We start from the raw sequence: 10,064 nt of genomic DNA, 5'->3' as shown, positions 1-10,064 counted from the left end.
CAATGAATTGATTGATTTTATAGGTATATATGTTTTGAGACAATTAGTTTCTCTATTTACATCTGGGGTTGCCTAGATTTTTTATTTTTATTTTTATTTTCCTGGGATTCATAATTTAGTCTGATTTGATGAAGTTGTGAAGTCAAATGGTGATGAGAATGATGTTAATTAAAAGTACTAATATATTTTTTTATGAGAAACTAAACCAGTTTGCGAGCTATAATGATTTGGTGGTAATAAATTTGTATGAGTGGGAAAGTGGGACTTCATTGTAGGGGGTGGATGGGTAAGATTTGTAGGAATTCTAAGTGTACATGGTTTGAATGTTAGCTGAGCTGTTATTAAAATGAGTTGTTATTTGGATCATATAGATTTATTGGATAGCCTTGATTTGTTCAAAAATTTAGTTTTGCTTTACATGTGTTTGCATAATGTAGGTGGCATAGATATTCGATCATAAGCTTATGTAATGGTGAACTTGACTGGCAACATGCAAGTTGTCTCCACCCACAAAGTGAAACAATCAATTCCATTACATGTATGATATTGTCCGTTTTGGATCTGAGTCCACACGATTTTATTTTTGAGTTTTATTTCAAAAGGTCTCATATCAATTGGAGATAGTATTACCACATATCATCACTTCGCCCGTAACTCGCATAGTGTGTAGCTTGCCAGTATCTCTTATACCTGCCCACCCACAAAATCGCCACACAAAGGCATTTGGATAAAAGCATGTGTAAGGAAGAAGATAGATTGGGGATAAAAAAATATCGAAGATTGGAACGAAGCAATCATGAAGAGACATATATGGAATTTAATGCAGCCTACTTCTGATTGTTTGTGGGTTGTCTGGGTAAAGAATTGCGTGATAAATAGGAAGAATTTTTGGCAGATGTTGTATATTTCATAACAACACATGGACTTGGAAGATACTTCTAAATCTTAGGGATGTAATGAAGGGCGATATTTAGGATCAGTTTGTTTCAAATAAAATATTATTTTATTTTTACTTTGTCGGTGTTTGGCAAAGGTCTACATCGAGATTAAAATTGAATCTATCGGACGGGGCATGTAAAATAACTTGCCTAAAATCTTTGACACACTTAATTTAAACATTTGACATTTTAGACATCTTTGAATTCCTTAATTCAACACTCCCCCTCAAGTTGGTGCATATATGTCCCACATGCCCAACTTGTCTAAAAACTTTAAGAACACTCGATTTGAGACTACTTTGGTGAGAACGTCAGCCAACTGATCCTCTAATCGAATTTTAGGTAATTCCACAAGCTTTTCATCCAACTTTTCCTTAATGAAAAATCTATCTACCTAAACGTGCTTTGTACGGTCATGTTGAACTGGATTATGCGCGATGTCACATGCTGCTTTATTATCACAAAATAGTCGGATAGGTTATTTAGATAGATGACCCAAATCCCGCAACAGGTTTCTTAGCCATAATGCCTCACAAAGTACATTTACCAAACCTCTGAATTCAGCTTCTGCACTTGAGCAAGTTACAACATTTTGTTTCTTACTTCTCTATGTCACAAGATTACCTCCTACGAAAGTAAAGTAACCAAAGATAGATCGCCTATCATCTATGGATCCAGCCTAGTCAACATCAGTATATGCAACTATGTTTTGATAATCAGCATTTTTAGTAAACAAAATTCCTTTTCCATGAGTAGATTTCAGATACCTCAAAATGTATATAACTGCATTCATATGTTGCTCTCTATGATCATGCATAAACTGGCTAACGATACTCAATGCATACGCCAGATCCGATCTCGTGTGTGCTAAGTACATTAATCTCCCTACAAGTCTTTGGTATCATCCTTTATTAGCAGGTACTTGGTTGGACTCAACACATAACTTCAGTCCTTCTTCCACTGGTGTATCAGCTGGTTGGCATGCTGTCATGCCTGTCTCTTGTAATAAATCTAAAGCATATTTTCTTTGAGATAGAAAGATTCATTTATTAGATTGAGATACTTTAATTCCAAGAAAATATTTCAAATGACATAGATCTTTCATCTCAAATTCTCTGGACAAGTAATTCTTGAGAGCCTTCATTTCTTTAGAATCATTCCCTATAACCACCATGTCATCCACATGTACAATGAGTGCAATGATCTTACCCTGTTGTTTCTTCAGGAATAAAGTGTGGTCTGAATTGCTCTGATGGTAGCCAAAGGCTATCATAGACTTTGTGAACTTTTCAAACCATGCTCTGGAAAATTGTTTCAACCCACATAACGATTTATTTAACCTACATGCCTTCTAATTATGTTGTTCGGATATCATTCATCTTGGTGGGAGATCCATGTAAACTTCTTCGTTTAATTCACCATGTAGGAAAGCATTTTTTACATCAAATTGTTGTAATGGCCAACCCAAGTTTGCAGCTAAAGATAGCAGGACATGAACTGTGTTGATTTTGGCTACAGGTGCAAATGTTTTTGTGTAATCAATCACATAGGTTTGAGTGCATCCCTTTGCTACCAGTCTTGCCTTAAAGCGTTCTATTTTGCCGTCAGCCTTAAACTTCATGGTGTAAACCCACCGAAATCCAACTGGTTTCTTCCCTAGTGGAGGATCAACTAGTTCCCATGTGTCATTTTGTTTCAAAGATGTCATTTCCTCGTTCATAGCTGCTTTCCATCTGGGTCAGCTAAGGCTTCCTGCACACTGTTAGGAATAGATACAGTAGATAACTGATTCACAAATGACATGTTTGATTCTGACAAACCATGGTTAGACACATAATGACTCATAGGGTATTTTACTTTACTAGAAAGTTCAGGTTCATATGTAGGTTTAGGAATACCTCTGGTGTGACGCTGTGGCAACTGTCTTTTGTGTGGCTCAGGAATATCTTCAGTAAGCGATTGGTGTGGAGATGGAGCGATATGTTCCAAGACCTCGGTTTTAGGCTGAGTTGGAGATAGATCTATTTCTTCGGTTATTGGGTGTTCATTACCATTTGCATCACCACTTTGATCTAATGTCATACCACTTAAATCCATTTCCTGATTGTTTTCAGTCTATGAGTCATCACCACTAGAATCCAATGTTATACCTTGACCACTTCTTGATTATCACTTTCATTATAATCTAGAGTTTGAATTTCCTTCTGGTACTCCCTCTGAAATTCAGGTTTGGAGAAGAACATTGTATCTTCATGGAAAACAACATCCATCGTGACAAATAATCGACGTGTTGGAGGATGATATAATACCCCTATTTTTTTAAAGAATATAATCGAAATTTAATTAATTGTTTTAGGTGCATTTTAAATTGATTAATTGATTATTTGTTTTATGTGCATTTAAATGTGATTATCTAACTATGTGTTTAATTGTAATTGTTTATTTATTTTAAATTCATTATTTATTTAGTTTAAATTAATTGTTAATTGTATATTTTAAATTATTTGTTTAATTGTTAGTTAAGTTACTTAGTTGACTAAGTGGTGTTTTATTTTTATGGCTTGTGTAATTTATTTGTATTAAGTCTGTATGCTTAGTTGGACTCGATTGGTTTAGGTTTTGTATAGGCCGTATATAGTTTAAGTTTAGGGTTTTACTTTATGAGGTTGTGGTAGCCGACGTATAAGTTGGTTGGAAGTAGAGGTAGGGTTAATAGCAGCCCATATATATAGAACATTATACTTCTGCTAGGGTTAAAAAACCATATGCACGTAATAGTTCTTGAAAGGGGGAGCTTGAGAGGAAACTGTGAGAACCACCAGTTAGGAGTTCAGTCGTGGACTGAAGGTCGTACCAAGGAGGAAGGAATTGATGGCTTGTGGGATTGAAACCGAGCAGTAGGAGATTTGCCGGTAGTCGGCAGTCGTCGGAGAGTTGATAAATGACGTTGAAAGGTTTCAAACCGAAACCTAAAGGCAAGTTTCATTCTATTTCCTTCCTGTAAACTTGTGTTCTATGCATTCTGTATGGTCTCCAAGAATTAATTCAACTTTAAAACGGAAATTTGATGCAAGTTATTAGACTGTAAACTGTTTGTATGTTTAATTAACTGATGCCGGTTTTCTTTCATAAACTGTTTGTTTTCGTTTCAGTTTTTTGTCAATTAATTCATACTGGAATGTGAGGAGTTTCTAGGACTATAAGAACTTAAATTGAACCCTAGGAATGTTAAAAAGATTTAGGACAGGGATGTTGAACTTTGCCGGAAGCGTAGAAGACAAACGAACGAAGCAAAGAGGGGCTCTCGGGGAGAGAGCCAGCTCCCTAATGGAAGGAGCTGGCTCCCATGATGAGAGAGCCGACTCTCCATAAGGGAGAACCTGCTCTGGAAGCCTAAGAGCCGTCTCCCTTGATGGGGGAGCCGGCTCCCTTGTAAAAATACCCCTATGGGGTGTTTTCTGATGTTTTTCGGATTCCAAAGGCTTAGAGGTAATTTCAGGAAAATATTGAGGGGTTTTAAATATTTGAAATTAACTTGTTAAAGCCTTAAAATGGTTAGTCTATGCCAGTGTGCTAATATTAAGAGGCATCATGAATTTTTTAAGATAAATATGCATACTGTCGAGTAAGGAGGAAGACTTGATTTCTAGTTTGTTGAGAAAACTAAACGGACTGATATGAGAGTTGTGGTTTGGTTTTTATATAATTAATATATATATAATTTAATGAGAGCCAGGAATGTTGGTTTATACTGTGTTAATGGACTCTATGAAATTTAAATAATAATTTGTATGTTGTTATGGAATAGGGAAGCTTTATTGCTAGTGGTTGGATTAGCAAAATAAACAGACTAATATAAATGTATTTGGGGGCATTTGAGTATAATTATAATAGGCTTTGGATTCATAATTAAGGATTTAATGAACATCATGAAATTTATATAATAAGTTGCATGTTGTTAAGGATAGTGGAAGGTTTAAATTATTAGTCTTGTTTAGTAAATTTAATGGGCTGGTATGAAAGGATCTTTGGGATTTTTGGTTTGATATGCTCAGTTGATAACGCTGATTATCATTATACCATGCTGTAGATGTTAATTGATGAACTGTTTTAATTCATGTTCTGTCAATTATGTGGATGTGAATAGTTTGAATTGTTTAATATTACTTTAGCAATTTAAACGAAGGTTCTATTATTATAATCATATACTGGATGTATGATAGAATCTTATCTATAATTGATTTCTATTATGTTGGTTTCTGGATGTACTTGATGTTCATTTGAGTGTGCATCATTTATGGATCATATGCATTATATGCACCGGTATGGAACAGTGGCATATCAAGAACGGATTAGATCAAAACGTTATGTCCTACTTGTTCATACATACAGAATGGATTAACTAAAACAGTTAAATCCTACATAGATGCATGTCCTGTCAACTAAAACAGTTGAACGACATAACGGATGTTTGTGTTATGTTTCTATATTAGGAAGGATTTATATATATACTTATGGTATTGTGATATGAGCTTGAGTCTCAGGATCATGATTAGGGTGCGTATATCGCAAAGGATGGGTAACTGGATATTGCTAATGTTCCCTGACAGGAGATATACATGGCCACTGGAAAGTGTGATTTACATGTTTCCTTCTATACAGGCTGAACTACACTATAGGCTAGTGAACATCCTATAGTGTGTGTCTATATCGATATGGACTATTTTAGTTATTGCCGAGCTGTCTAGGATGTATTTGCATATCGGGTTTATGTATGAATTGTAGTAGGATGGAACTTGCGTGTGGGTCTGACCCACTCTTATTTTTCAGGTATTCGTCAGTACCAGGCTTAGAGCTTGATCGTGATGAAGCAAATACAATCACTCACTCTTCTGACTATGTAGGACTTCCTTTCGTATTTAGTTTTGGATTTTGGTTATGTAATTTATTTTCATTTGGAATTATTAGGGGTCCACTGGATGGATTCCCGAGTTGTACGGATTGGGAAGATTAAATTATATTAATCTATTATTTTGGAGGATTTTATATTTAGAATTCTTTCAGCGTATTATTTTATTTTTAAATTCTTTTGTACTCCTGCTTGTTTACATATTAATTGTTTGGTATCCCTCAGATCTGTGGTCGGACTTGATCACCCGTGACTCTAGAATCAAGGGGTATCACAGATGATAACACCGATATCCTTTTTGATGAGTGGCATATCCAATAAAGACACATCGCAATGCTTGAGGAGTTAACTTGGTGCGTTGATGCTTGTGTAGATGGACGAACACCACATAGCCAAAGACATGAGGATTTAAATTTAAGACAGTTGGGGTAACAATTGCATCAATAAGGGTTTAGAATGGTGTTTTGAAATTGATGGTGCTAGAGGGTACCCGGTTGATTAAATAAGTTACAAAAGTTAGTGCTTCTCTCCAATAAGATAATGGCATAGGGCTTCGATTAACGAAACTCTGACAACCGCCAACAAGTGTCGATTTTTTCGCTCGACCACCCTGTTCTGTTAGGGTGTGTTGGAGCAAGTGGTATGATGAATTATTCCTTGTGCTTCCAAATAACGTTGAAATTCAGTGCTCTGATATTCTCCACCATTGTCACTGCGAAGAACTTGAATCTTTCTATTGTACTGAGTTTCAAGCCTTTTATAAAACTATTGGAATATCGAGTACACTTCACTTTTGGATTTCATTGGGCAAAGCCATGTCATCCTGGTACAATCATCAATGAACGTTACAAACCAACGTGACCCACCCAAAATAGTGACTTTAGATGGTCCCTAAACATCAGAATGAATAATCATAAAAGGGAGTGGACTTTTGTTCAATCGTAATGGAAACGAAATACGATGGCTTTTCGCAAGTTCACAAACATCACAATGAAAACTAGAAACATCAACTCTGACAAATAAGCTGGGAAATAATTTTTTTAGATAGCCAAAGGAAGCATGCCCAAACCGACGATGCCATAACCATATTTATTTCTTTTTGGTATCTTCAAAACCACTTATTGTCAGAGCTTGTCGTAGACTTTCGGTACTCTTTGAGTCCAAGTCCAAGTAACACAGCTTCCCTTGCCTAATACCACAACCAATCATCTTCTTGGTTTTGATGTCCTTAAACACACAAGAATTAGGTCAAAAATTACAACACAAGATAAGGTAGTAGTTATTTGAGAAACTGACAAAAGATTATAATCTAAAGATGGAACAACTAAAACAGAATCTAACTTGAATGTATTATTTAGAGTCAACGATCCTTCCCCACTAACTAGGGTCGAAGTTCCATTGGCAGTAGAGACAATTTTTTGTGTGGAGGGACAAAGTTGTGAGACCTGTCTAGAATTATATATCATATGATCTGTTGCACTAGAATCAATTATTCATGCATTATTCAAAACAGGTGTAGAAATATTTAGAAACTTATTATTGTTTGCAACTATTACCAATGCCGAGGCTTTGCTAGCAACTTCATCTTCCGTCTTTGTTTAGAGAACTGCCCCAGTGGAAAGCTTTTGTTAATTTTTCTTTGCACGACTAGGATCCCACCATTCTGGATATCCCACCAACTCAAAACAACGACTTTTGGTATGACCAGTTTTATTGTAATGAGTGCATTTGTAGGAAAACTTGTCAACACCATTAGTTGGTCTACTATTGTTGGGTCATCCTCGATCTTGTTCACCTCGATTAGATAGTTTCTGGACCTCCCGTCAAACCAAAGAGTAGCACTCATCTAAATGTGGCATTTTTGTTTTTTGTTTTTTTTTTTTGTTGATAATATATATACATATATATATATATATATATATATATATATATATATGTGTGTGTGTGTGTGTGTGTGTGATATATTAGAAGAACAAATATATGTTCTATATATTAGAAGAACAAATCAGAAGGATTTGTTAGATAGCAGGACTCGGCAAGGAGAAGACGAACCGGCTGTAGAGCTTGGCCGTGAGCTCCAGTCGTGGAAGGCGACCAGCGATGGTGTGGCGGTGGCGGGTCGTCCGTAGATCGGCGACTGGTTTAGGAGCTCCGATATCCTCTTAAAATATTTGAATGCCCAAATCCGCCGCAGTGAAATTCAGCTCCCCCGCCGCGAAATCCAGATCCGCCGACGACGAGTGAAACAAACAACGCCTCCAGGACTCGTCGTCATCATCACTCATCACTGACAAGACCGAGTCGATGTCGCTGTAGTCATCGACGTCAATTACGTGAACCATCACCGGATCTGTCACGCCGCCGCCCTTCCTCGCCGTGCCGGTTGATTAAATAAGTTGCAGAAGTTAGTGCTTCTCCCCAATAAGATAATGGCATATAGGGTTCGATTAACGAAACTCTGACAACCACCAACAAATGTTGATTTTTTCGCTCGGCCACCCCGTTCTGTTGGGGTGTGTTGGAGCAAGTGGTGTGATGAATCATTCCTTGTGCTTCTAAATAACGTTGAAATTCAGTGCTCTGATATTCTCCACCATTGTCACTGCGAAGAACTTGAATCTTTCTATTGTTTTGAGTTTCAACCTTTTTATAAAACTGTTGGAATATCGAGTACACTTTACTTTTGGATTTCATTAGGCAAAGCCATGTCATCCTGATACAATCATCAATGAACGTTACAAATCAATGTGACCCACCCAAAGTAGTGACTTTAGATGGTCCCCAGACATCAGAATGAATAATCATAAAAGAGAGTGGACTTTTGTTCAATCGTAATGGAAACGAAATACGATGGCTTTTTGCAAGTTCACAACATCACAATGAAAACTAGAAACATCAACTCTGACAAATAAACTGGGAAATATCAACTCTGACAAATAAACTGGGAAATAAAACCAACAAGTCTGTGGCCTAGTAGTATAAGGCTCCTACTTTCCAAAGGGAGGTCAGGAGTTCGAACCTCAGTGGAGGCAGTGTGTATGAGTCCCAACTAGGAAAAAAAAAAAACTGGGAAATAATTTTTTTAGATAGCCAAAGGAAGCATGCCCAAACCGGCGATGCCATAACCATATTTATTTCCTTTTGGTATCTTCAGAACCACCCATTGTCAGAGCTTGTCGTAGACTTTTGGTACTCTTTGAGTCCAAGTCCAAGTAATACAGCTTTCCCTGCCTAATACCACAACCAATCGTCTTCCTGGTTTTGATGTCCTTAAACACACAACAATTAGGCCAAAAAATTACAACACAAGATAAGGTAGTGGTTATTTGAGAAACTGATGACAAAAGATTATAATCTAAATACAGAACAACTAAAATAGAATCTAACTTGAATGTATTGTTTAGAGTCAAAGATCCTTCCCCACTAACTGGGGTCGAAGTTCCATGGGCAGTAGAGACAATTTTTTGTGTGGAGGGACAAAGTTATGAGACCTGTCTAGAATCATATGTCATGTGATATGTTGCACCAGAATCAATTATCCATGCATTATTCAAAATAGATGTAGAAATATTTAGAAACTTACTATTGTCTGCAGCTATTACCAATGCCGAGGCTTTGATAGCAACTTCATCTTCCGTCTTTGTTTGGACAACTGCTTCAGTGGAAAGCTTTTGTTAATTTTTCTTTGCACGACTAGGATCCTACCATTCTGGATATCCCACCAACTCAAAACAATGACTTTTGGTATGACCAGTCTTACTGCAATGAGTGCATTTGTAGGAAGACTTGTCAACACCATTAGTTGGTCTACTATTGTTGGGTCGTCCTCGATCTTGTTCACCCCGATTAGATAGTTTATGGAACTCCCGTTGAACCAAAAAGTAACACTCATCCAAATGTGGCATTTTTGCTATCCTTTTGATTTGTTCTTCAAATTTTTGTGTGAAGGATTTGTTGGATAGCAGGACTCGGCAAGGAGAAGACGAAACGGCTGTAGAGCTTGGCCGTGAGCTCTGGTCGTAGAAGGCGACCGGCGATGGTGCGGCGGTGGCGGGTCGTCCGCAGATCGGCGACTGGTTTGGGATTTTGTTCGCTGTCCAACGCGGTGAGGAAGGGCAGCGGCGTAACAGATCCGTTGATGGTTCACGTAGTTGACGTCGATGGCTACAGCAACATCGACTCGGTCTCATCGGTGATGAGTGATGACGACGACGAGT

The sequence above is a fragment of the Cornus florida genome, unplaced genomic scaffold (genome assembly GCF_030987335.1).
Source record: "Cornus florida cultivar Cherokee Brave unplaced genomic scaffold, ASM3098733v1 CherokeeBrave_3.0.0_Hap2_Chr05, whole genome shotgun sequence".
Classification (NCBI taxonomy): Eukaryota; Viridiplantae; Streptophyta; class Magnoliopsida; order Cornales; family Cornaceae; genus Cornus; species Cornus florida.
The sequence above is the reverse complement of the archived record's forward strand: the minus strand, read 5'-3'. Positions refer to the sequence as shown.